Genomic DNA, 7,336 nt, shown 5'->3' on the forward strand with positions numbered 1-7,336 from the left:
AATAGTGATTTAGACAGTGATTAAGGTCAGGTATAGAATATAATAGAAACAAATAGAACAGAACAACTTTATTTTTCCTGGAGGGAACTCCAGGTGAAGTAGCTAGTATCAGTGCCTGCTTGAGGATAGCTCACTCCAGTGTTTTTGGCATAAACATTATTCAACTGAAGTCTTATTAGCCGTAATCATAAATACTGCACATACCTGACAGGCAGGCTAAACTGTCTAGGGCCCATGAGGTAAAGACCTTCAATGGGGTCCTGAGCATCTATAGCTGAAGACAGCATTTCTCCTCTGTCTGAGGCCACGGTGATGTGGTAAAGTCCAGCCTTAGGGTAAGTATAAAAGAAGCTGTAAAACAAAAGATCACTGTATGTTAATTACACATAAGCGTATGGATTCAGTGGCTGTATTATCCCTAATGAGCTCATTATTTTGAAAAGCATGGCAGTTCTCTCTACTGTGAGTGACTATTTGGGGAAACTGCACTACACTCTTACTATGCATCACATTTTTTGTTTAAAAGTGTTGTGCTTTACATACACACCTGTTTTCGGCAGAAGAATATGATACCGTTGTTTTGCTTCCATCACCTACACTAACATCCACTCGACTCCCAGGGGAAAAATTCTGCAGTAGTCAGAGGATCAAGTACCATAATATGAACTCTTGTAGCATAACACAGATTCATTACAAAAAATTGAGCCCTTGGAAGACATACATTCATTTTATGTTTCTATTATTAAAAAAGATTTAATGTTCAATAACATCAATATGAAAATAACTGAACCTGAAATTTCCATCAATATTTAATTATTGAAAGTAAACAAAAAATTTTATGGCTTGTGGATTTGAAATGTGATAAACAAAAAAACAAGCAACAAGATTCAGCGAACATCAATAAATTCAAAGAGATATATATGCGGCAGCACAATTCTGGAAAGCGTACCTTGAGTGAGAACTGCACTGGACTCCCTACTGCAGTCGTAGCAGGATGTGACAGCAAGGGGGCAGAACTGAGCGCAGTTATATTCAGCAGTGCTCCAGCTGTGAGGTTTGATGCGGAGTCTGTCACTTTCACATTCACTGGGCGAGTGCCAAGCTCATCACAGCTAAGTGACACCACAGGACTGCCTGAGCAAACCGTACGGTTGTGAGGAAGGGTCCATACGTACATGAGATTTATGTTTGCCAGCAAATGTCCTGCAACAAAGCAAGTAATTTAGAATAAGCCTTCTTTACCGAACCAAGCCATAACCCTGAATCATATGTTCAGTTTAAATGGAACGCCATCAACGATTTTGCCGATTTAGCAGACAAAAACTGTTTAACAAAGCATTGTTTCATGAACTGACAAGGCTTTTCCAAAAGCGGTTTTTTTAGATGTTAGGGGATGGTGAAATTCAGCTTTTCTTGGATGGTAGTCAAGAATGTGAAATTCTTGAAAGTGACACCTCATTAATTGCATTTCTGCTGCAAGTATACCAATGTCTTGGCAGTACACAGTCTTAAAGCTTGTACAGGGCACAAACTATTTGTTTTAGAAACATTCAAGGTCTGCTATGCTTTTCAGAACTTAAATATGTTAAAACAAAGGCTCTCTGATTTTTTGCCATATTAGCTGCAAAATGTATTTGATTATATTATCAAATAGAATGCAAGCAGGCATTCACTGCTCATAAAATATGTAGTATTCAGCTCTCAATGTTAAATATATTACAGAGCATCACTTTTGTTTTGTTTTTCAGACATTGTGTGGCAGGACTCAAATTAAAGAAAGGCTTGTTATTATAATTTATTTGCTTGAATGGAAGCTTTTAATGCTGGCTATGAAAGCAAACCCAACTTAGTGTGTCCAATAATGGAAACCCATCAGATTTTAAACATCTCATGCTTATTTACACAAATATATTTTTCTAAAGCATTGTTCTTCACTGGGTCTGGATTATAGAAATCAAATAACTATAATTCTACCTCAAATTATCCCTGAAATGAATTTTCAAAGAAAATTATGACGTTTGAACAATGTGACTGCCCCACATTTCTCATTATATCTGGGCTAATGTGACATACTGCCAAAAGCACACATTATGGGTTACTTACCATTGACCTTTGCTACAAGAATGACATTTTCTCCCACAACTGATGCCTGTAGCTGTTCTATCGTGACCACATTGAGCCTTAGCACCACCAGGGAATAGGCAGTGCTGTTGACAGAGGAAATATGATTGTGGGCACTGACCAACACCCGAACTGTCCCTTCCTGTTCAAAAACCAAAGCCAGCTTCACCTCCACTCCCGCCATGTAGCTGTCATTGCTATAAATGACAGACTCATTGACAAACACGCTAACGGTCAAGTTGGTTCCTGACATGACAGTGAAATACATCATGTTCTTGTTGTTCACTGCCGCTGTTCTTGGTATATGTACAGTCAAGCCACCCGCGGGGTCCTGAATGACGAATTCCACGGAATTGCTCTGAATTTGGCTCACATCATTCTTTGCCGTCATGGTAACTGAGTACATGCCAGGCTGGCTGAACACGTGGGAGGCAGTTCCTGAGGCTGTCACGAGGCTGCAGCTTGTATCAAACCCCCAGAGGTATGTCACATTGGACCCAGCAGCCACGGTGGCATGCGCAGTGACCACGGAACCAGTTTGGACATACTTTGGGCTCAGGCTAACAAGAGACAGGCCAGATATCACGTCTTGGACCAGCAGTGGGGTGTGAAATGAGGCGCTGCTGATTGGGTTGAAAGCTCTCACACTAACATTGTACTGCCCAACGTCCTTCAGGGAGAGCACGAGGAACCAGTCCTCGGTGGTCTGGTTCATAATGGTCGCATTTCCGCTGGAGATTGTCCATAGAAGCATGGAACCAGTGTGGTCCGCCTGGGTGACCACAATGAGGGTGGAATTGACCCCAGTGGGGATCGCCGTGCTCCAGGTCAGGGCTGGCCTTAGGTCAAGAATAGGCATGAATACCTGCAAGGGGTGGAGCAGGCTGGCACGTGCCATGGAAACAGAGGAAAACACAGTAACGGAAACAGGAAATAATCCCACGCCGCTGTAGCAGTGGAAGAGGCGCACGTTGAGCAGGCAGCTCCCTGGGCCGTAAGTGTGGACCAGCCGCAGATGGCCGGGGGCCTGCAGATCGGGGGAGCTGTCAGTCAGCCGGTGAGTGTGGGCGGAGCCTGGCTCCAGGGTAATGTTGAACGAGAGGAGCTGGCGTATCGTGGTGAAGACCTTCAGCTCGAGCGAGCATTCCTGCCCCACTGCCAGCACGTACCCACTCCGGGTCTCCAGGGTCAGGTTGGACAGCACCCGCCTCACTACTGCCTGAACAGGGAGATGGCAAAATCAAAACAAGCAATGAAATGAATAAGACAGGTGAACTGACTGCCATCTCCACTGAAACTGAGTACTTACAAAGTGGACAGTTTTCTGAGTCCAACCGTAGATGTTCGAGACATTCACAGTAACTGTATGAATCCCTTCTTTTTCAAATGTATGGTTCTGAAATAAACATAAAATATTTAAATGCGAAATATTACACCAAGGCTATTGCAGCAGTGAATAAAGGTGTATCTTCTTACCACTGTGCTAGTCAAGCACTCAGGGTGAGAGAGGCAGTCGGCCTTGGAGTGGTGTGAATGCGCATCATCAGTGAAAAGCCAGACAAAGTCCAGGCTGACTCCTATGGCCACAAAAGCTTTGAGAATGGATGTGTCCCCTAGGAAGACCTTCTGTAGGGCATCTGTGTCCTCCACTGGGAAAGGGGTGCAGGAGGGGATGTCCTGGGGTCTTTGCAACACTGTGACCTCCAGTGCTCTTGGGCTAGGCAGGAAGGCAGTCACCTCCACACCGGCAGACTGTGTGGAGATACTGTTGCTAGCGGTTACATCTATGGAACAGGAACACAGAAGAGCACATGGTTTCATTGGCAGTGTGCCACAGACACCTCTACGAAGGTGGCAGAATTTCTAATTGTATGCATGCCCTCTTCCTACACAACTGTATATGTTCTTGTTGCCATACCTATGTGGTAAGTTTCAGGGTTGGCCAGAATCCAGTTGGGAGAAAGAGTGAAGAAGCCATCATCTGATGCAATGGCATTGTATGTGCTCTGACCACCAGGCGTCCAGTTGAACAGAATGTCAATTAATGAAAAGTCCTCTGCACTCAACCCTTGTATTCCTGCAAGAATTCAGATGCAGTCTATTTAATAACAAAAATCTAAACTTCTAAAAGTAATAAAATTGAGAAGACAACACTATAAATTCAATGTGCATTATTTGCTAACTCCCATTTGAGGAAAATGAATGCATGGAGCTTATTCCCTGCAAGGGACATAGTTCATCATTTTCATAAAACTGTACACCTTTGAGATCTGCATGTTAAATGTGCAATGACCTCACCTATGGACTGCCAATGAGGGGAAGCTAAATATCCAGAAACCTCTAGAAGAAAATATCTATCAGTCTGCACCCTCTCAGTCCTGACTGACAGGCTGACATTGTGAATATAAGGTCCCAGAGCTCTGTAGACAGCTGCTGTATCTGGGTCAACCCCATAGGGCAAGCACAGGGAACCTGAACACCTGAAACAATAGAAAAAGTCACTCAATATTGGTAAAATATCTCAGGAAATCGGTAGCAAGCAGTAATACACTGTTTCACATTCGTAAGCTCAGCATTTCCAAATGTTGTTTAATGATAGCAATCCTACTTTAAAAATTGTTTAAATTTCTAATAGGGGCTGCTCATCCTGTAAATATTCTAGTGCATTGATAGACCCCCCAATCTGTGATCAAATATATGCCATTGATAACTGTGGCTAGTACCTCTGCATAATTGCTGGTAGGATAACATCGACCAGGGTTAGGGAGGGTCATAGGTAAATTGAACTGTACACTGTATGGATATTTCCTCTTGCTTATTTTTATTACGTCACTTTCTACTATGAAAAGAAAATGGCACACCTGGTGGGACACTGAGGAGACGGTGACACATGAGAGGTGTTTCCAGGGGGATCCTCAGAGCCTGACACAGGGCCTTTATCGCACAACTCGCTGGAGTAGAGAGAATTACAGAAAGGCTCGTTAAAACAGTGCTCATCACTGCAGTGTTCCTTATAGCAGCACACCTTACAGCAGTGCTTATTTCAGCCGTGCTAATCTCAGTAGTGATCATTTCAGTAGTGGCCATTTCAGCAGAACTCATTACTCACTTATGCAGTAGTCACCATAGACACTGCTGAAATGAACACTTCTAAACCATAGCAGTGTATGACACAGCACTCATTACAGCCAGTGCTCATTAAAGGAGTATTGTGGTCAGGAAAACGAAGACTTCCTGAACCAGCGAAACTCACCATCCTGTGTTGTACATCTTCCCAGTGAGACTGTCCGCACCCATGACAGTCTCAGTGCTGTTCTTGTGCCAACTTTCCAAAAACAATTCAGTCTGATCACTGCAGTGGCACATGTCCCTGGACAAGGCTGCTATATCATACCTGTGGAGTGGGGGGAGCAAGCTTTCATTTATCTTACTGCCACCTGCTGCCACAACCTACACTTTGACATTGCTATAATTTGCCTATTGGTGATGCAAAATGAATCCCAGGTCTATTTTCCAGTGTTGTGTTATATTGCACTTTTCTGCAGCTAGACTCGAGTTCTTAGATGACTTGACATCACATGGCTATATTGCCGCAGCAGGTACAGTGCAGTTTAATTTGGGGAAGTCAGGGGTTTTACCTTGAATTCCCACAAATCAACTTCCTGCAATACTCCTACTGACAGAAATCAATCATTTATCAAAAGGACATACTGATTTATCAGCGTTAATAATGCAGAATGCAACAGTTTGACTTCGGAGGAGATTGGAGCCTTGTTTATTCGAGCCAGAGTACACAGAAGAGGAGATGAGAGAGCTAGACAGGCTGGGGGATAAAGGGGGGTGGTGAGAGTAGCTCCAAGTAATACAGGAGCATATCCAGAAGCCTGACAGGATAGCATGTGAAATACTGTGAAATATTGTGAATAATGATAAAGTGAATTATATTACAAATACCAGACAATAAAGCCTGGAATGAATTGTGCATCACTGCAACATGTTTACTAGTGACATAAGTGCTCAAGCTAAAAGGAAATTTTCTAGCCTGGAATTTTCCTTTAACATCACAATGCGAACATACATCAATGTAATTATGTGCCACTAATGCAATTAAACAGAATGAATTACCACTTAATAAGTTTGCTCAAAATCATTAATTCACCTCTATGTGAGGGAGCCTGAAGAAATGTAACCACACGAAAAAGGGCTACACATTGATTCAGGGTATAACATTCTGAAATGAAACTACATTTCTTTCAGTTCATTCACACTGCTGCCATTTTATTCATTCTGATGAATGAATGGATTTCGTGATTAAATAAAGATTTCCTTTATATAAATTCACAAATCTAATTCCCAGCAACAGCTAGTACTACTGTTACCTACACTGAAAGCTAAATGTCAAAGGAAACGAACCAAGAGATTAACTTCTCATATTAAAACTAGAACTATATTCACCCTTGATTTCAGTGTCCATGGGCAAGGTGAAGTGATGTTTTATTGAACAATAAATCAGCACATTCAACAGCAACAGCAGTTTTTCAGTGCTATCTTTACCTTACACCTGTAATTCTATTTCAATGCATCTTGCTCTGTTTCAAGGTTAGTAGACTGCCATCATTCTTCTGTGAGGTATATGCCTGTCCATATATCTATCTGGGCAACTGCATAATAAAAGATGTGGAATATACTTTGGTGAACATGGTCTGGACTCCAATATTGGTCTTGGGAAATGCTCTGAGCAGTTCACTGCACTCCCCTCGAGAAGAAGCATTTCATTGTTTTGAAGTAACTGGTGTAAAATTACTCAATTTGAATTTACTGTGAAACCTCTTTGTTTCACTCTCCTTATAAGATCTCAACTTTTCTCTCTGCTTAGGGAGAACACCCACCCCCCCCCCCCCCCAGTAAAATCTGTGCCTCACATCAAAACAAACAATCATATATATCCTTTCCTCCTATATTTCTTATAAGTAATGCTATCATAGATATCAATACCACTGTGTACTGTTTGCCAATCTTCACATATTAAATGTTTCTATTGCTTAAAGATATAGCCATTAGCATCATAGATATGTCATTGTGTTGGTGATCTGCTTCGTCATATTTCCTTTATCACATTGGAGTACCCACATAACTGCCTGACATGAAACGCCACACACACACACACACACACACTAGCGTGTAAAGTGAGAATGGCCCTGTCTAGCCCCAATAA

Source organism: Anguilla anguilla, chromosome 4, assembly GCF_013347855.1.
Source record: "Anguilla anguilla isolate fAngAng1 chromosome 4, fAngAng1.pri, whole genome shotgun sequence".
Taxonomy (NCBI): Eukaryota; Metazoa; Chordata; class Actinopteri; order Anguilliformes; family Anguillidae; genus Anguilla; species Anguilla anguilla.